At 37.4% G+C, this 21,911-nt stretch overlaps 1 long non-coding RNA gene across 1 annotated transcript; it reads left to right on the top strand.

The window, feature by feature from the left end:
- The first annotated feature begins 479 nt into the window (after positions 1 to 479).
- LOC119867296 lies at positions 480 to 21,260 on the top strand. The gene is made up of 3 exons (XR_005383079.1): positions 480 to 580; positions 15,175 to 15,269; positions 20,994 to 21,260. It is a non-coding gene; the product is annotated as an uncharacterized LOC119867296 (long non-coding RNA).
- The last annotated feature ends 651 nt before the right edge of the window (positions 21,261 to 21,911 follow it).

The raw sequence follows: 21,911 nt of genomic DNA, 5'->3' as shown, positions 1-21,911 counted from the left end.
TGGAGCCTGCTTCTCCCTCGGCCTGTGTCTCTGCCTCTCTCTCTCTGTGTCTCTGTCTCTGTCTCTCTCTCTCTGTGTGTCTCTCATTAATAAATAAATAAATAAAAACCTTAAAAAAAAAAAGCTGTTGAATGTTGCAGATTCAGGTTCCCTCCCTCCCAAAAAAGAGCCATGAAAGACATTCTGGAGTAATTGAGGAAGATTGAATATGAAATATATATATATATATATGAAAGTTCAGGTTATGGAAGAAGTAACCATTTGTGGATAAAGTTATTGATACTCATTTATGACTAATACTTTGTGGTTATGTTGTAGAACGTCTTCATTATTAAAAAAAATTCATGCTCGGGTATTTAGGACATGTCATGATGCCTACAACTTGATTTCAAATGCTTCAACGAATACAGATGCAATAAGCTGATGTGACCCCCTCCCCAAATTCATATATTGACACATAATTCCCTTCTACCATATACAGACACTGTAAGAACACTGCAGCCTGGGAAGAGGATGTGGGTTCTCACCAAACACAAAATCTGCAGGTGTCTCAATCCTGAACTTCCCAGACTCCAGAACTGTGAGAAATGTTTGTTGTTTAAGCCACCTAACCTATGGTATTGTTTGTCCTAACAACCTAAATAAACTAAGACTAAGGAGAAAGAGAGCAAAATGTTAATAATTATTCCATCTATGTGGAGGGTATACCACTATTCAGTTATTTTTTGTCTATTTCTGTATGTTTGAAAGTGATCCTAATGTGAAGTTGAAGAGGGAGAGTCAAATCCACTTCCACAAAAGGTCACATGCTGCATATATTTTTAAAATGTATTACATGTTAAAGAATAATTACCTAATAAGAAAATCAGAAATGATATACTCTTGTCTTTGTCCTGCAAAACTTAGCATAAGTTGTATTCTCTTTCAACGCTGTATATAAGAATAGGCTGAATCAAAAATGCCTATTTTTCTAATTGAAGTTGTGCCAAGAAATCTACGTTGGATTGAAAGAATTTAATGTTGCTAATATTTGAAGAAATAATGACTAAAAAAAAGAATAAGGAAACTCTTTAAGTACTGATTATGGGATGATCTACAAAATATATTATTAAAGAACAAAACTACATATTATATAAAAAATGCATGCTATGAATCTAACCAGGAGAAAACATCAGACAAATTTAAATTGAGGGACAAAAAAAAAATAAATTGAGGGACATTCTACAAATAATTGGCTTGAATTCTTCGGAAATATCAAGCTCCTAAAAGCTATAGAAATATTGAACTATTGCTCCATATTAAAGATGAAAGACATATGGCAACTAAATACAGTGTATGATCTTAGAGTGGATCCTGAGCCAGGATTTTATTTTATTTTATTATTATTTGCTGTAAAGAACATTATTGGAACAACTGGAAAACTTTGAACAAAGTCTACAGATTAGATGATAGTATTTATTCAATACTAATTTCCATTTTTAATAATTATACTATAGTGAAAATGTCCTTGCTCAAGGAAATGTAGTGCTATATATTTATTTGTGTTTGAGTCAGGTATTTAGGTTTAACTCACTCTCAAATGATTTTAAAAAATTATGTGCAGAGAGAGAGAATAATTAAACAAATAAAGCAAACACAGAATCGTTAATAATCGGAGAATGTGGGCAGCCCCGGTGGCTCAGTGGTTTAGCACCACCTTCAGCCCAGGGTGTGATCCTGGAGACCTGGGATCGAGTCCCACATCAGGCTCCCTGCATGGAGCCTGCTTCTCCCTCTGCCTCTGTCTCTGCCTCTCTCTGTGTGTCTCTTAAGAATAAATAAATAAAATCTTAAAAAAAAATAATCGGAGAATGTAAGTCAAGGGTATATGGGAAACCTTTGTACTATTCTTCAACTTTCCTTACTTCATAAAATTAAAAACTAACCTGTCAAAATAAAGTGAAACCAACCTGCACAGGTGTGTGTTTCTCTGCACTTGCACAAGTGCAAGCACAGAAACGGCTGAGTTGGTTTTTTTTATTTATTTATTTATTTATTTATTATTTATTTATTTATTTATTTATTTATTTATTTATTTAAAGATGTTATTTATTTATTCATGAGAAGCAGAGACACAGGCAGAGGGAGAAGCAGGTTCCATGCAGGGAGCCCGATGTGGGACTCGATCCTGGGACTCCAGGATCATGCCCTGAGCCAAAGGCAGACGCTCTACCACTGAGCCACCCAGGGATCCCTGAGTTGGTTTTAATTAGAGTTGATTTTTACCAGGTGAATATGCTAAAGCAAGGGGGAGCAGAGGAGATGAGTGTATATGTATGTGAGGCAGTAATGATTGTCCTTGGAATCTAAACTGGGTAAGAGGCAAAACAAAGTTATGAGTATGAAAGATAAGTGAAAAAATATTAGGATTAAAAGCTGATTAGTTGGGGTTGAAAGATAACTGGTACTAGACAGCTACAATTAAACGAGTTGTCAGCTCTATGTAAACAGTGTCACAAAAAGCTCATTCTGTTTCTCGCCTGGCAAAATCCACATACATTTGGATAAGTAAATTAATTTTTTAAAGTTTTTATTTAAATTCCACTTAGTTAACATACACTGTAATATAATTTCAAGTGTACAATGTAGTGATTCAACACTTCATATAACACCTGGTGCTCATCACAACACTGGATAAGAACATTATTTTTTTTGGATTATATTTATTTACTTGAGACAGAGACAGAGATTGAGTGCACACAAGTGGAGGGGGGGGGTAGGAGGAGGAGAGAGAGAGGTACAAACTCCCCGCTGAGCAGGCACCTGAGCAGGGAGCCTGATGTGGGACTCAATCCCAGGATCCCAAGATCATGATCTGAGCCAAAGTCAGATGCTTAACTGGCTGAGCCACCCAGGGGCCCCAGAACATTAAATTAAAAAAAAATTTTTAGAGGTGATGAGTTAGAAAAAATAGGAAATAGTGCTTGTAATTGAGATTATGGACAAACTGCAGTTATAATGATAAATTCTCTGCTATAAGCCTCAGATGGGTTGTTGCCTAGAGTAGACAAAATGATGGGGGCGAGGTCAAGGAACTCAGAAGCCAGGGATTGGAGATATAATCTTAGTGGAAATTGAAATCACCAAGTGCTATGATCTGAATGTGTCCCCCCAAAATCTGTGTGTTGAATCAATCCTAAGCCCCAAAGGTGATGGTAGCAGGAGATGGGAACTTTGGAAGGCTCTGCTCTCATGAATGGAATTAGTACTCTTATCAAGGAGACTTCCAAGAGCTCTTTGCCCCTTCCACCCTGTAAGGATCCAGAGAGAGGGTGCCAGGGATAAACCAGGAAGAGGGTGTCACCAAAGCACAACTAAGCCAGCACCTTGATCCTGGACTTTCCAGCCTCCAGAAAGATGAGAAGTAAATTTCTGTTGTTTATAAGCCACCGAGCCTATAATATTTTGTTATAACAACCCAAAAGGACTAAGACACCAAGTATAAAAGCAACTGCATAGAGGAAAGTGACCGTGAGCGAGGAAAAAATATCTTCAATAAAAAAAAATAAACGAACATGAATGAATTGGTACACAATTACAATAAAGAGAGGTAGTCTGTGACATTGTTTTCTGTTTAAAACAAATTTTTTAAATCTATTTATGAGAGACACAGAAGCAGAGACATAGGCAGAGGGAGAAGCAGGCTCCCCACAGGCCCCACAGGGAGCCTGATGCAGGACTCAATCCCAGGATCCTAGGATCACAACCTCAGCCAAAGGCAGACGCTCAACCACTGAACCACCAGGTTCCCCTGTGACATTATTTTCGGACATGAAATTCGAAGCTTGGGTTTTAGGGAAGAGTGAAGCATAGGAGTCTGGAAGTAACAGGAGAAAAGTCAATCATGTCAATCACTTTCTCTGGTCTCAGTCATGTTCCAGTTACCTACTATGCTGCATGACACATCACCTAAAACCCTAGTGGCTGAAAACAGCAATAACTATTCATTATCTCACGTTTTCTGTGAGTCTAGGATTTGGGAGCACCTCAGTTGGGCAGTTCTGGATCAGTCTCTCTGATGTTGCCCTCAGTAAGCACGTGGCATCAAAAGGTCTGGTTGAAACTGGAGGATCCACTTTCAAGGCGTCTCATTTGCATGACCAGCAATGCTGGCTGTTGTTTTGGGGCCTCTGTTCCTCTCTGCAGGGGACTCTCCAAGAGGCTGCTTGAGCTCTCATAGCATGGCAGGGCTCTGACCATGTTGATGCAAAAGACCAAGCCGAAAGTTGCAATGCCTTTCATGACCTAGCCTTGGGTGGGTGTCACATACACCACCTTCTTTTGGGTTAAAGGGTCATGTCTGATTCACTATGGGAAGAGACCTTGTAGTCTACAAGGCATGACTCCTGGAAGGCAGGCTCATTGTGGGCCTTCTGGGAGTCAAGCTCCTACAAGTGTCGTGACAGTGTGGGAGGAAAAAGAGCCACCGCTAGAGAGGACAAGTGTCCTCAGGGGAAAACTAAGTTTCAGTCACAGCAAAGTGAGGTTCTAGAGAATTTTCAGGAAAAATAAAAAAATCCACCTCTGAGAATTTAAAATATAGGGGATTTTGTTAATGATTGATCTTGAATTCCACAGCCACCATGAAGGAATTTGAGAGTTGGGGATGGAGCGGGTGGGGGAGACGGCAAGAGGATGGATAGAGCTGCATGGTAATGAGAGTTTGGGGGTGGAGGGAGCTGGAAACCTTGGGTGTCTTGTACTGACTGACATAAGTAAAATTATAAGACTAACCAGATTAGTCTTGATGGCTATATTAGTCTCCAGAGAAACAGAACCAATTATATATATATAATTTATATATAAATTATATATATAAATATAAAACCATAAATAATATATATATATAAAACCATTTATATATATAAATTATATATATATATATATAATTTATATATATATAAAACCAACTACACAATCTGCTTTCTGCAGCCTGGAGATCCAGGAAGGCTGGCAGTACAGTTCTGAGAATATGAGAGCCAACAGTATAATCGCAGTCCAAGAGCAGAAGACTGAAGTTTCAGCTCAAGCATTCAAGCAGAGAAAGCAAATTTTCCCTTTCTCTGACTTTTGTTCTATTGGCCAGGCCAAAAAAAAAAAAAAAAAGAAAAGAAAAAAGGAAAGAAAAGAAAAGAAAAGAAAGAAACAAAGAAAAGAAAAAGTGAAAAAAGAAAGTAGCTACTTTTTGCCCCTTTGCTAAGTGAAATTTTCCTGAATTATAATTCTTACACTTATATTTTATTATTAGGATTTTAAGGAATTTACAGATTTCATTCTTTCAATTGTTTCAGATGTTTAGTATGACTGACTTGAGCACAGATCCTTGGAAAAAATACCACTCTTAGTTTTTATCATTTTTTTCTGGAGCTGCTAACCCATAAATAGTGAGTCAATGTATCTGTACATATGTATCGAATTTTGTTCCTTCCTGAAATCCACCAAAACCCCAGTAAGAAGAATTATGGACAGATAGGGAGAATAGGAGAGGACACCAGGGCAAGGAAATTTCATAAGTAAGAAAGCAGTGGAACAAAGGGTAAATGATTTATATAACGGAGAAAGCCAGGGGCGCCTGGGTGGCTCAGCGGTTGAGGGTCTGCCTTTGGCTCAGGTCCTGATCGAGTCCCACGTCCGGCTCCCTGCATGGAGCCTACTTCTCCTCTGCCTGTGTCTCTGCCTCTCTCTGTGTGTCTCTCATGAATAAGTAAATAAAATCTTTAAAAACAAAAAATGAGAAAGCCAAGTCCTCAACCGATAATTGGGGAAAACTGAGGACCAACCTAACTTACACCTCAAAATCCTGAAAAGCCTTGGGAATTGGTAACACCAAAGTACCCCTAGAACTGGTAATAAATAAGAGGGGGAGGAGGAGTAGAATAGTAACTAAAATAAGGAGGACTAGGGGCAAGGCTGTTGGAGAAGCAGTTCGGTTCCTAGGTCATCTCTGTACCTCCAGGCTGCTGGGCAACTTTGTGATTGCAAATGTCTCAAACAAATTTGCCACCCTACCTGAGAAAGAAGCTTCTGGAGAGGCTGCCCACTAAGAAACCAGTAAAGACAAAATGTGGGATACAAACAAACTAGAAATGGAATGAGAAGAGTGTTGAGGAGACTCCCCAAGAGGAGACTGAAGGCAGATCCCAGAATGACAGCAGGGGCCCCGATGCAGAAGGCAACCAGTTCATACAGCTCAAGAGACGACCAGGCTGGCACTGGCATCCGAGAATCCTTGTTGTCATTTGCCGCCACCTTCTTCCTCCTCCTTTCCTTCTTCTTCTTTGTCTTCGTCTTCTTCTTCTTCCTCTACTTTTTTGGTCGTGGACAAAATCCCCTCACAGGCCACGCTCGGGTTCTTTTCTGTACTTAGCTTGCAAAGGACCTATTCTCCAAGCTCTGCTGCTTCGCTCCACAGGTCTCTACTTTGACTTTCTCCTGAGGACTGGAAGGAGCAGAACACAGAGAGCACTCCTTTCTCAATGACCATACCTTAAAAATAAATAAATAAATAAATAAATAAATAAATAAATAAATAAATAAATAAAAGATTTTATTCATTTATTTGAGAGAGAGACACACACATGCATGGAGGGGAGGAGCAGATAGGGAGAAGAAGGCTCCCTTCTTGAGCAGGGAGCCCAGCCTCAGTGGTGAGACTGGATCCCAGGACCCTGAGATCATGACACTTAACCCAACTGAGCAACCCAGGCACCCCTCTCTGGCCATACTTTTGCTAAATGGCTGGTATCTAGTCCAAGGGCCCAAACTATGGTAAGCCCTACACTCGCCAGGATGCCAGGAGGCCCTTCCCCACTGACTTCCCTAGAAAAAGGTTTCTGTAAATGCTCAGGGAATCTGACGCCAAATCATGACCCATAGGCTCTGTTGAGTCTATTTTTCCCTAGAAGCCATTATCTGGTAGTGGCAACCTCACCCTTCCTCATACAGAAAGATTGCTGCTTGCTACTCAGCTGGGTTTGGTTTTGTTTCGTTTTAATTAAGGAATATATTATTTAGGGATACATATGTAGGGGGTAAATCTATAAATTGAAACAAAGAACTTATTAACACAAAACTCAGAGTAAATGTTTATCTTTAAGGGAAGGAAGGTGGATGCAACCAAGGGAGGGACATGGAGGGTTTCTATGTTATTTAAATGTTCTATTTCTTAGTCTGAGTAAGGGATACATACATGGTTAAATTGTTAAATTGTGCGAGAAAATATTATATATTTTTCTGTATGTATGACTTGTTTCATGGTATTTTAAGTAAATAAAAGAACAATCAAAAACACTTATCCTTTTATTTAAATGTTGCTTGTTAAATGTGAGATTGACAGAAAGGTTTTTGTTTTGATTTGAATAGTTTTTGTAAGATGCAAGTGGCTGGAATATATTTTTAACCGATAAGGGAAAAGCCAATAGAGAAGTTTAACAGAGAGTCAAAAGAAGTTTACGATAGAGCAAGGATAACATTTCCTGGGAGCGGAGGGAGAGATCCACTGCACAGAACAACTTCAGAGACTGGTCAAAGTGAAGGATACATGTGAAATAGAAGCTAGTGTTGGGGTAAAAGGGAGAAGAAGTGCAAACTGAGAGACTGGCTATGTCATTTGCTAAAGGTATTGGGTTTCTAGATTGCATTTCATCAAACTGTGAATTATTTAAACCTACCTGGAGCCAATTTCTGAAATGAGATGCCTGATATTAATTATCTAATGTAGTATGATAACTCATGATGTTAAATAAATAAATATACCTGAATTTGACCTCCCATCCCTCTCACTCCTCTCCTATCCCTATGCCTTAACCATATCTATAGCTTTGCAATTTGAGCATTGCTCTTTTATGTAGGAATGCTTTGCTTTTACAAAGATAGAAGCAAATGTTTTACACTATTGATAGTATAATTAAATTTAGAGCTCATCAAACATCTGGATATAATGTTTTCTTTCATATAATAGTCTTCCTGGAAATTAGACATATTTAGAAACTACATTATTCATTTTATTGAATCTAACAGGCCACAGGAGTATCATTTTTTTAAAAATCTCTAGTGAGATCATTTGCAAGTTAGCAGGTATAATTCATGGATAAGTGTTAATTCTGCCTACTAAAGACAAGAGTAGAAACGGCTCATTATGATTAGAACTCAATGCTACATACATAACAAATTGCAAAATATGTCATATTTTTTGTGTGGCTATGTTTGTTGGAAACAGACTACGAATATCAGTGGGTAACTACCCTTGGACCGCACAACAGTGCACTTACAAGTAAGTACAGCCCCTTGGGAAATGGCATGTATGTGTGATTCACATCCTAGAACAGAAGAAAAACATAGAAGAAAAAGATGTGGACTTGAGTTCTCAATTCCCTTGAAAGGAAGGCTACAGTTTGAAGGCTTGCTGTGAGTGAAAAAATTCTCAGAACAAGATACTCGTCTGACCCTATTCAACATGGCTGGAAAAATTAAAGTACAATAGTTATTTCTACTCAGTGAGCATTTCTATGGAAGAGAAAAATGGAGCAGAGGGAAGAAACAGAAGGTCATGTATATAGCTCAGTTTCCTGGAAGTCGAGTGTGAGAGGAAGAATCATGTGAGTGACAGAGCAGGGGAGTACTGCTCTGGAGAAATGTGTAAGGAAGTGAGGGACGCTGAAAGGAGAGGAGACACTGATAAGGGATGTTTAGCCTCACTCCACAGGGATCTCTAGAGAATGAATATTATCACAGACCTGTGTTTCCTTGAGGCAAGAGGATTGGTCTTTGACACCCTTATATTGGCTTGTGACTACTGGATGTGGGGGCCGGGAGAGCACAGACACGGAGTCCTTAACCTTCTAGACATTGCCAGATGTGCCACCTCCTGTTGGTTGGGGGCAAGTTTCAGTACAAATGTGCTATGAGTTCTTGGCTGCCAACACTCAGTTGGTCTGGTAAAGGAGCTATGGCCGGTTCACCAACTGGGACAACTACAGATAATATTTTCATTTGTGCTCTTTTTTCTTTTAACCCTAACAACTCACCATTTATTTCAGTTGCATATTTTATCTCCAGAATTTTCTTGGTAGTAGCCATTAATGTGTTAAAAATAAAACTGGATTTTAATATTTAAATACTTTCTTGTTTAACATCTGGGTTCATTGCTATCTAACATTTTTAAAAAAGCAAAATTAAAAACTTAAATTATTTTTCATAAAAGCCACTACAAGTATCCAACCTAAATAAGGCATATAATTAGGTGTTTAAGGGGAAAGTCTTGAGTAAAGTAGAAATGGATTTAAATTCTGGCTCCAACGTCCTCTAGCTGTGTGATTGTGTGCAAGGTTTTTCTACATGCCTCATCTACTTATCTGGGAAAAAAAGAGCAATAACAGTAACTCCTTCTTAGACTTGTTGTAAGGTTTAAAGAATGTATGCTAGAGTTCCATTTCTAGTTTTGCAACTAGAGTGGGTCACCTCATTGGACCAATCTTCTCACTAGGAATAACTAAAAATACATTATGAAAAATTTTCAGAAATGGTCTGTAAATCATCAAAGAACTGACAAGATAGTAAGAATTATCAGGCCAATATCTAAGGAACCCAGAAAAATGAGTCTCATAATGAAGCTGCTTTTGTCCGGAACCTGACCAAACACTAAGGTTCAGTTTTCAAGGCCCAGTGAGGAGAACAACAGAAGATAAAATCCCAATGTGGAGACTCTAATGGGAACCACCTTCCTGCAAAAGCAGGAAGTGAACTTGAAGAAAACCCCTCCCATGTTCTCACCTGCAAGAAATTAGAAAGTAGTTGGGGAGCACATACCTGTAAGTTTGTAATTATAAACCAATCATGATTCTGCTTTGCAGACCACATTCATTCTCATTGGTCCAAAGAAACGTCAAGCTGTGAATTTTATTTAAAGCCATGTTGGATGTCCTTTTTTCTAGAAGAATCTCAGCTAAGAAGTATAGAAGGGATGATGAAATTGGATATCACAAGCATGAAATAATGAACCTTGACTTGTGCTCTCCTATGTAATAATTGCTAACCACAATTTGCTACTTAAATTTAAAATAATTAAGGGGTGCCTGGTAGCTCAGTCCACTAAGCGTCGGACTCTTGATTTCAGTTCAGGTCACAATCTCAGTCAGGGTCATGGCATGGAGCCTCAAGTCAGGCTTTGAGCTCAGCACAGAATCTTCTTGTGATTCTCTCTCTCTCTCTCTCCCTTTGCCCCTCCCTCTGCTCACATGCATGCTCTAAATAAATAAATTTAAAAATCTCTTTAAAAATGAATAAATTTAAATTAATTAATATTAGAATTTAGTTCTGCAGTGACACTACTACATTTCAAGTGCTCAACTGAGTAGCTGCCATACTGACAGCATAGATTTAGATCATTTCCATTAACTGAAAGTTCTATTAGGCAATCTTCATCAAGGCAATAATCATCAATAACTGCTAAGATTATTAGGTGAAGTATAAGAATCTTAAAATCAATGCATTGGCTGACAACATGTAAACTCATGATTGGTTTTATTTTTTTTTTAAGATTTTATTTATTTATTCATGAGAGAGAGAGAGAGAGAAGCAGAGACACAGGGAGAGGGAGAAGCAGGCTCCATGCAGGGAGCCCGACGTGGGACCCAATCCCAGAACTCCCGGGATCACACCCTAAGCCAAAAGTCAGATGCTCAACTGCTGAGCCACCCAGGCATCCCATCCATGTTCGGTTTTAATACACAATCACAACTCACAGGATTTGTTTCAACGCATATAATCATCATAGGACTTGCATCCACAATCTGAAATAATTAGAAGTCACCAGGAAAAAGCATGATAACTCAAGTTTAAAATAGGCAAAACATTTGAACAGGTATTTCATATATCCAATAAGCATAGGAATTGCAGTCAATGTCATTAACCATAGACAAAGACAAATCAAAATAATAAGATACCACCACCCAACTACAGAGGTATTAGATTACAAAGATTGACAATCCTAAGTGTTGATGGAATGTAGAGAACTGGAATTCTCATTTGCTGTTGTTGGAAGAGTAAATTGGTAGAATCACTTGGAAAACTGTCAACATCTACTAAAGTGGAACATAAATACACTCTGTGACGTAGTGCTTTCACTCCTCAGGCTATGCCCAACATATGCAATCAAGTGTACAACAACAGACATATGAAACAATATTTTAGCAATGTTATTTGCAGTAGCCTCCAAATTGGACTAACTCAATATTTATCATCAGCAAAATTGATGATATAGCCACACAATTAAATTTATAGATAGATGAAAATAAAATAACAATAAAAAATTGCCAGCTGCAAAAACACGATGCTTCTCACAAATATAATTCAGAATGAAAGAAACCAGATAAAAAGGAAAAACATTCTTATAATTCCATTCATAAAAAATTTCAAATGTAGATGTCGTGCCTTTAGACCTCAGTATAGTGGTTAGCTCTGGGGGGGTTAGTGGCTCAGAGGGTCTTATGGGTGCCCCTAATGATCTAATTGCATGGTTGTTACTTATGAGTGGTGATTTGGTGAAAACTCAAGCTGTACACAAAAGATTCGTGCACTTTTCTGTCTGTATACTTTAATAAAAGAAGTTTATTAAAAGATATACCATATATATTGACATGCATAATACGAAGTGGATGAAGAAAGAAAATTAAGCAATCTATGAGGAAGCAATTATATCCAGAATATGGATTGAAGACAAGGTATCAGTTTCATCAATAAATCAATGATATGAATAAAAAGGAGGTCTACCCTAGATTTTAAAAAACTTAAGCGGCATAAGAACCAAATGTGATTTGTGGATCTCATTTGGATTGTTTTGAAAAAAAAAAAAAAAACAACTAAGAGTTTGTTTAAAAACAATTGCAGAAATGTAAATACCATCTGTGTATTAGCTAATATTAAGAAATTATTATTTTTTTTTTAAGAAATTATTTTTGTTAGGCATGAGAATTGTGGTTATGGCATGATGCAATTGTCAGTTATTGTGATTATGTAAAAATACACTTTTTATAGATAGATTTTGAAGTATTTAGTGGAGAAATGTCATGACAGGTATGGTTTGCTTCAAAATAGTTAAGCAAAACTAATAAATTGTGGCAAAATATAAATAACTGCTGAATCTAGTTACTGACATCTTGGGTCTTTTTGTTGTTGCTGTTATGTTGCAAAGCTATGTCATTGAACATAACATTGACTTGGCTCTTAAAAAAGTGATATAGACATTTATGCATGCAAATGGTTAGCTCTCCAACTTGTGTTATTAAATAAAAAAGAAACCAGATGTATAACAAGTATGTTATGCTTCTGAGGATTTTTAAGTATATATTTGTGTATATGAGAAATTTCCAGAAGTATGAACAAAAAAAAAAGTGGTTGTTTTTGTGGCGTATAACTTCTGGAAGGGTTTTGTTTTTGTTTTTGTCATTGTTAAAATTTTGTCGTGGTAAAATATACATAACATAAAACTTAACATTTTAACTATTTTTTTTACTTAAAAAAAAAAGTAAGCTCTACACGCAACATGAGGCTTGAACTCATGATCCTGAGATCAAGAGTCAGATATCCTATCAAATGAGCCAGCCAGATACCTCTTAACACTAACTTTTTTTGAGTATACAATTTTGTGACATTAAGTACATTCACATTGTTGTGTAACCATCTACAGAATTTTTTTAATCTTCCCAAACTGAAATTCCATACCCATTAAACAATGACACCCATACCTCTTGCCCCCAGCTCTAGGCAACCACCACTATATTTTCTATTAATTTGGTTATATGAGAACCTTACATCAATGGAGTGCTACAGTACTTGTCATTTTGTGACTGCCTTATTTCACTTAGCAAAATGTCTTCAAGGTTCATTTATGTGGTAGCATGTGTCAGAATTTCCTTCATTTTGGACGCCCGGGTGGCTCAATGGTTGAGCGTCTGCCTCTGGCTCAGGGTGTGCTCCCAGGATCCGCGATGGAGCCCCACACCAGGCTCCTTGTGGGGAGCCTACTTCTCCCTCTGCCTATGTCTCCGCCTCTCTCTGTGTCTCTCATGAATAAATAAATAAAATCTTTAAAAAAAACGAAGAATTTCCTTCATTTGTAAGGCTAAATAATATTCTACTGTATATACCAATCACATTTTATTTATCCATTCATCCAGTGAACACGAGCTACATCAAGCTTTTGGTGATTGTGAATAATGATGCTATGAACATAGGTATGTAAATAAATATCTGTTCAAGTCCCTGTTACTTATGTCCGCATGAAAAAAATATTTTTTAAAGATTTTGTTTATTTATTCATGAGAGACACAGAGGGAGAGAGAGAGACAGAGACAGAGACAGAGACACAGGCAGAGGGAGAAGCAGGCCTCCTGCAAGGAGCCCTGTTATGGGATTTGATCTCAGATCCCAGGATCACACCCTGAGTAGAAGGTAAGACACTCAACTGCTGAGCCACCCAAGTGTCCCGATTAAAAAAAAAAATTTAAAGAGCAAAATACATGCATTGCCTGTAAAAATATTAAATGCTTAATAATAAATCTAACAAGAATTGTGCTGGACTTCTTTAAAAATTTTTAAAATAGATATTAAGAAAATTTTTTAAATATTTATTTATTTATTTATTTACTTATTTATTTGAAGGGGGGTGCAGATAGAGCATGAGCAGGTGCAGGAGGGGCAGAGGGAGAGGGAGAAACAGACTCCTTACTGAGCAGGGAACCCATACGAGGCTTGATCCCAGGACTTTGAGATCATGACCTGAGCCAAAGGCAGAAGCTTAACCGACTGAGCCACCCATGCGCCCTGATATTAAGAAACTTTAGATAAAACATTAATGAAACGATGTTGCATGTTCATAGATTCGAATACTCAAAATTTTAAAATGTCAAATATTCCTCAAATTTAGATTAAAGGTAAGGGCACCTGGTGGGTCAGCCGGTTAAGTAAACATCCGACTCTTGGTTTCAGCTCAGGTCATGATCTCAGGGACCTGGGATGGGGCCCTGCATTGAGTTCCACACTGATTGCAGAGTTTGCTTTGCCCCTTTCTCTCCCACTCTGCTCCTCCACCCATTTGCGCTGTCTCTCTCTCTCAAATAAAAAAATAAAATCTTTAAAAAAATTTTTAGATTAAATGTAAATCCAATTAAAGTTACAATCTTGTTCTAGAATTGCTAAAAACAGCCAAAATAAGAACAGCAAAGTGGTAAGCTTTGAAGAACAGCAAAATGTTAAGACTTGTCCTTTTATGTTTCAAAATTTAAGACTGCAGTAATAAAAGCAGAGTAGGAATAGTACAGAGATAGACAAATATGAGCAATGAAAACCATCCAGAAATTCCTCCCTTATGTGAACTCAATTTATGACAGAAGTGATACTGCATAGCCATGGGGAAAGGATGGGCTTTACTGTAACTGGTTCTGCAACTATTGGGCATTCATGTGGAAAAATGAAATTGGATTCTTCTACCTTCCATCACACCTAAATGTAAAAGACAAATAATTTAACTTTCAGAAGATAATATTAGAGAATACTTTCATGAATTCCAGGATTTTCAAAACAAGACGCAAAAAAGTACAATCATGAAGGATGAATAAATTCGACATTACAATTCAGAAATTCTATTAATGTAGGAACAGATCACTGTAAACAAGTGCTTAATCTATGTGAATGTCTGATGGAATATGTGAAATTCACACAGGATACAGGGTGACTTTTCATTCCTTCACATTTCAAAATATCTAGTGTCTTTGGCCCTGCCCACTAAGTATCACTGGCAAAGTAGTACCCATTCAAAACATGCATGCACACGCACACAAACACACACACCTGTTCACTGTGACAAATTTTAAAGACCTTCATAAATTTCCCAAACGTCCCTAGGGATGATGTCCCTATCATGAGAAACTCTGATCTTTGAGATCAGGATGAGATCACCGTCATAAGAAACTCATGATCTTGGTTGATGGCTGCCTGGAATAAGGGTTACATCTCTCAATTTGTTTTGCGGATAGATATGACCTTGTCACTAAGTATGGGCCCATTACATGTCAGAAATGCCTTTAAAGGAAAAGGATATATTCTTCTTATTCCTGATGGATGCAATATGCTTTGTAGGATTGATGGCAGGAGCTGGAGTAGCCATCTTGGACTTGAAGATGAAAAACATGTATTGAGGATGGAGAACAACCACCAAACTTGAGTACCTGAAGGTCATTATCCACTTTACCAGTCCTGGGATACTTACATTTATGTAAAAGAAATAAGCTTTGACTTAATTTTAATAATATTATTTTGGATTTCTATTACTCACATTAAACCTAATCCTAACAGGTAGCTATTTTTATTATCCCTATTTTACAGATGATAAAACTAAGAGGCTAAGTTAATTGTCCAAGGTTGCACAGCTAGTATGTAGCAGAGCTGGGATTTGAAACTGTACAGTCTAACTTGAGATCTTGTGCTTTTACTGACCATGATATTTTGTCCCTGCTATTAGACAGAAGGGAGAGAGCCTACTGGAACAGGAGCAATTGATGATGGGGATGATATTGAGAACAGCTGTTTTTTTTTTAAAGCTGTAATAAAAAATGTACATAAACATACATTTAGACATATTATTGTAACTGTAATTCAAGAATTCTTTTTTTCAGAAAAAGCAAGCCCATTGCTCCTGTCATGTGTGTGGAGTAAATTATTTCAATGAACTATAATTTAATCTTCAGTTCATAACATTTAAAGTCATATCACTTATACTTCAACCCAATTTGCTGTCAAATGAAGGTGCATTTCTCCCTTTCTGCTCAACGTACAGACTCTATAGCCTGTTTCTGTTTACAAGGTTTCTAGGTGTTAGTTTAATCTTCTCATGAAAATATGTTTTGAGGGTATGGTAAAGTGACAGAGGTCATTTTTTAAAACAAAATTTATGCAAGAATAATTAATATGCAGAATTATATTAGTTCCAGGTATACAATTTAATGATTCCATATAGGCCATTTTAAAAACTATTTTATTATTATTTATTTATTCATGAGAGACACAGAGAGAGAGAGACAGGGAGAGAGAGAGAGAGAGAGAGGCAGAGACACAGGCAGAGGGAGAAGCAGGCTCCATGCAGGGAACCCAACGTGGGACTCGATCCCGGGTCTCCAGGATTAGGCCCTGGGCCGAAGGCAACGCTAAACCACTGAGCCACCCAGGCTGCCCCAGGCCATTTTTTAATGGAAAAAGAATTATAACTAAAGTTATCATCTAGTCAATGAGGGGTTCGAGAAAGTTGATCAGTGAATTTAGGGTAAAATACAGGCAATGTGACACACACAAAATTCCTATTGAGAACTCCAAAAGACTCCTCGAAGAAACAAAGCAGCTTCAGATGTACATTGTGTTATTTCTTACTTGGGCAGCTCTATAAGAAATGGGGTTTATTTAATTATGGTTACTAAAAAGAGCATAGTAAGAGTGAACTCTCAAGCTCACCTAGAACTAATTTAAACAAGGTAGTATCAATAGGTGCTGTATAGGAAAAAATCTATTTGAAATGGTGTCTTTGTTCAGATATTCTATTTAATTTTAATTTTTTTAAAAAAGATTTTATTTATTCATGAGAGACACAGAGAGAGAGAGAGTCAGAGACACAGACAGAGGGAGGAGCAGGCTCCATTCAGGAAGCCCGACGTGGGACTCGATCCTAGGTCTCCAGGATCATGCCCTGGGCCAAAGGCAGGAGCTAAACCGCTGAGCCACCCAGGGATCCCTAATTTTAATTTTTTTTTATTTTTTTATTTTTTTTATTTTTTTTTTAATTTTAATTTTTTGAGTAGGTTAACAGTCACATGATTCAAATGCTAAAAAATATATATTTTTTTATTTTTGAATGTCATATCCTGAAGAGTTTTGCATTTGATGAGGAGTTTCAAGCTAACATTTACTAAAGGTCCTCTTTAAAAGTATTTGGCAAGCACTTACATTTTAATAGACACTAAAATAATCAGTCTGACTTTTAACTTACAGGCACTGTTGCCTCAAATTTCTGCTTCGAAGAGTACCTTTACGATTTTTGTCATGTTTTATTATTGTCTATAACTTTCTATACCTAATATTTTTCTGTAGCAATAACTCATTTTTAACATTTACCGTTTGGCTTCCTCCCTAAGCAGATCCTTGAGATCTTGGATATGAAGTACTAAACATTTGCCTCTATACATTAAAATGTGTACTATCCATGTCCTTCTCTGAAAACCATCTCATGGACACAGAGCTGTGCTTTGAGGAAAGACACATGATGTGTTGCCCAGCTGCCAGGAGTGCTCAGCGGACAGCCTGCTGATATTAGCTCCTTCCAGGTCTGGTCTGCAGATGCCACCTCTCCTGAGGTCATGTCCCCACAGGACAGCTTCAACCTGGAGTCCAAGGGAGGAGGAGTAATAAAGGCTGGCCATTTTAGCCAGATGCCTGTCAACTCTGATTGGCAATATTTGCTCCAGAGCTTCCTCACAATAGTGGCCAAGGCTTTGTTAGGCCTGCTTGGTATCCTGATTTCCACTATGCACACCCTGTTTTGCCCCTTCTTTTCTCAAGGTCAATTTCAAAGGGACAATGTGTACCCCCATCTCCGTCTCAGCATGTTTCCAGAGAAGCTAACCTGCAACACCATGCTTGAGGAAATACCGTCCTAAATGGTGTTTTCAGGACAGATGTCAAAGGGCTTCATGATGGCTTTAAAATAAAGCATGAAATTTAAAAACAAAGGCCATGAATATGATTTTATGTGATTGAAGGCAGTTCAGCTTTTATACAGGGTATCCAAAACTTTTAGTGCAATTTTAAGTCATCTAGTAAATGCTAGATGTCATTAGCTATTTGGAAGTTTTCAAGAGCTATTCAGATGATGGTTGAAAAATCAAACTAAAAAATTATCTTAATGGATTTTTTAAAAAAGAACTTGAATCCCGTGACAAATGCTGTTTTTTAAAAATGGAGCTAAATTATACTCTTATAATTATATTCACAAACCAAGCCTATATATGACAAAATTCAAATATGTCACAGAATTTTGATTCCTTTTTGAGTTCGCCTGCCTATAAAGAAACGGGTAGAAGAGAAACTGCTGGTCCATTCAATAAGTACAGTAACAATCCTACTTGAAATCCATACACATAACGATTACTACTGTTCAAAGGTCATGATTTTGGAATACTTTGTCCTACTGTCAGACCATTCTGAATCTAAATCAATTAGAATACATGTCAATCAGCAGAGCGGTGTTCGAGGTCAGGAACAAGGATGTCTTAAATTTGACACATGGTTCAGTCAAATTTTCTAACTCTGAGATTGTGGCACAACTAGTTAATGTTCCGAGACTACTCATTTAAGTATCCTTTGTTATCTTTCATGTCTGAGCATCGAATAAAGATACTGGTTTCATAAAAGTTGCTCCATGGTGAGAAATACCTGGGATGCTTGTTAAATTGACTCCTATGCCCTTTCCCTAGAATACATTTCATTTCAGCCCATTTAGAGACTGAATATTATAAATACAGCCCCATATATTTATGTTCAGAGGTTTCAGGAAATAGCTAATTAAGACACATATACTTATTTAAGACATCAAACCTTTTTATAGTCATCCATTGCTGCTTGGAGTCCCGTGGTATGCATTCACAGACACCTGAGTACCTTCTTATTTGTGACTGGCTATAGCATTCTATGTCTGTGTGGTCTCATTAGCTTCACTGTTCTAAGAACGAATTATTCCCCAAATCCTGGTCACCTGTTTGACAAAGTAAATTACTGGTTGCAAAGAGAACTGACAGTTCTTGAATTGAAAAGTTCAAATCTATCACTTCTACAGAAGTGCAATTTTAAAAATCAAACAAAACCATGATTTTATTATAAGGTAGAACTTAAAAGCATTTTAAAACCACCATTAAAAAAACAAAACCACCATTAAACATTTCCTAGTGAAAAACTACTTTATTTTTTTTAAATTATTAAATAATAAATAAATAGAAAATCCTTCAATGTAAGCCTTTTCCTTTGATAAACTTATTAAGTATGACATATGTACAGAAAAGTGTTTGAATCATGTGTGTGATTTTTTATAAAATGAACACACCTGTGTAAGTAGGACCCACAAGAACCAGAGCATAAACACCTCAATACTCCCCCATATATTCTCCTATTGTAACATCCCCTTCCCTACCATGTGTAACTGCTATCCTGACTTTGAACACTGTATGTTAGCTTTATGGTTTTGAATTCTATATAGATGGTATCATATAGTATATATTGTTTGGCTTAACTAAATATTATATTTGTGAGATTCATGCATGTTGCATGAACTCTCATGTCTACATACTATTTTATTGTGTGAACATGCAATTTGCTTATCCATTCTTCCAAACTTCCATTTATTTGGGGGCTATTACAGATAGCGCTTCTATGAACATTTTGGTACATGTCTTTTGGTGAACATGCATGTATTCATTTCTGTTGTATATAGACCCATGACCGGGGACTCCTATGTTATTAGGTATTCCTAATTCAACTTTGTAGATGCTACCAGAATAGTTACCCACACTGATTGCACAAATTTATATTCCCACATGTATGACAGTTCTGGTTGGTCCACATTCTCACCAACACTTGGCACCCTATTCTTTCCATTTTAGTCCTTCTAGTGTATGAAATGGTATCACAATGTAATTTTAATTTGCATTTCCCTGGTGACTTTCTAGCATCTTTTTTCATATATTAATGGGCCATTTTGTGAGGTGTCTTTTCAAGTCTTTTACCCATTTATTTACTAAGATCTGTAATTTTTTAAAAAGATTTTATTTATTCATGAGAGACACAGAGAGGCAGAGACACAGGCAGAGGGAGAAGCAGGATCCCCATGGGAAGCCCAATGCAGGACTTGATCCCAAGACTGTGGGGTCACAACCTGAGCCAAAGGCAGATACTCAACCACTGAGCTACCCAGGTGCCCCTGTAATATATACTTTTTTTGACTTGTAGTTCTTTATGCATTCTGGATTCAAGTCTTTAATTAAGTTGTCATTGTTTATATTCTTGTTCTCCACACTTTAATGACTTATTGTAACTTGGATAAAAAATTTTGATAAAAATTATTTCTGGACTCACCTCCCTAAACTCTGGCTCAAACTGTTTCTCAGTCACATTTTCCTTCTTAAAATGAGTTATCACAGTGTCTATGACTACACTACCTTGTTCAGCCAGTTATTTCTCCCTACTTTTCTTCTGGTTTATCTTTGTATCACATTTATTCAAACCAGCTTCCTGGTTTTGAAAGAAACATACATAAGGAAAAGATATACTGTACGATTTAGTACAAAGAGACACTAGAGGGATCCCTGGGTGGCGCAGCTGTTTGGCGCCTGCCTTTGGCCCAGGGCGCGATCCTGGAGACCCGGGATCGAATCGGGCTCCCAGTGCATGGAGCCTGCTTCTCCCTCTGCCTGTGTCTCTGCCTCTCTCTCTCTCTCTCTCTATGACTATCATAAATAAATAAAAAATTTTAAAAAAAAGAGACACTAGAAAGCAGGAGACTTGAAGGCTGATATTAAGTGGCAATGTGACATAGGGCAAATCAGTTAACCTCTCGGGACTTCAATTTCCTCTTCTGTATTAATGAGAAGGTTGGAATGAATGACCAAAATCCTCATTAATCTAAGAAGTGGATTTTCTTGAGTATTAAATCCCACATCTGCTTATTTATAACCATAATAAGTATACTATTTCCTCATTAAAGTACAGCTCTTCAAAAAACTCTTTTCAAATACAGAGGCAGAATGTAGTGTGATTAAGAGTATGCTCTCTGGAATCAGGTTGCCTGGGATTCTTTTACAAGGTGCTTCCTTATTTTGCGGAACAATGGCTTTTCAGCTACTAATTGATTTTTATCCCCCCAGGGTTCTTAAGAAGCCAGAAGCAGTTGCTAGTAGTGCCTCACCTAAATCTCCTTGGCCATGACCACCATTTCACTGGACACCAGCCTAACCTCCCAACTACCTGCACTCAAATCTCTTTGCTGGGTTTTCTGTGGCCACCAGTGCCCCATCTACCTCTATGCAAGTGCTGGGCATTGACTTTCCCAGTCTTTATGGGAACAGCCTTCCCTGGATGACTGCCAGGAGCTGCAGAAAGTACTCCACTTCTCTTGTACCACAAGTGGGAAAACTGAGGTGCAGGTTGCTAGGTGTTCTCAAAACTCCAGAGCAGCGTTGTGCCTAATAGTCTAAAGTGTTAACTTTTTTGATAATGAATTTTTATTGGCTTCCTTCCATTCTGTCTGAATTCTTTACTGCCCTCCTGGTGTGTGCCCGAGATTACATCCCAAATAAACTCTCTGCACTCAACTACTTGTCTCAGAGTCAATTCTAGGGCAACACGAACTAAGAGGAGGCCCTTAGAACAACTTCAGGGGCATTTTATCACAGCCCACTTAAGAAAGTTGCTTTCCTTCTTTGTGCTCTTATACCGTAGCAATACATCAAAAGGATAACCCGAAGATATCAGGATATTACCAAGTGGACTAAAAATTATCCAAATATTGTATAATGAATAAACTTTCCTGTGAATTTTTAAGTATTTCTCTAAATAAAATTGACACTTGATAGTAATATACTAATATAGAGAGGTTCATTTCACACTCCTACTTTATTCCCTTGAAGTTGTTAAAAATACATTTAAAGAAATAAAATATGTCCTAAATAACATGTTGCTACATTGGATCTTAAATGATCTGGCTTGCAAAATCACAAATTGCAAGGCTTTTCATTCATTTGTCAAAAATAGAATGACTACTATTCCTTTAAATTTATAAGTGC

This window comes from Canis lupus, chromosome 33 (genome assembly GCF_011100685.1).
Source record: "Canis lupus familiaris isolate Mischka breed German Shepherd chromosome 33, alternate assembly UU_Cfam_GSD_1.0, whole genome shotgun sequence".
NCBI lineage: Eukaryota > Metazoa > Chordata > Mammalia > Carnivora > Canidae > Canis > Canis lupus.
Note: the sequence above shows the minus strand (reverse complement) of the source record. Positions and strands in the feature narration are given on the sequence as shown.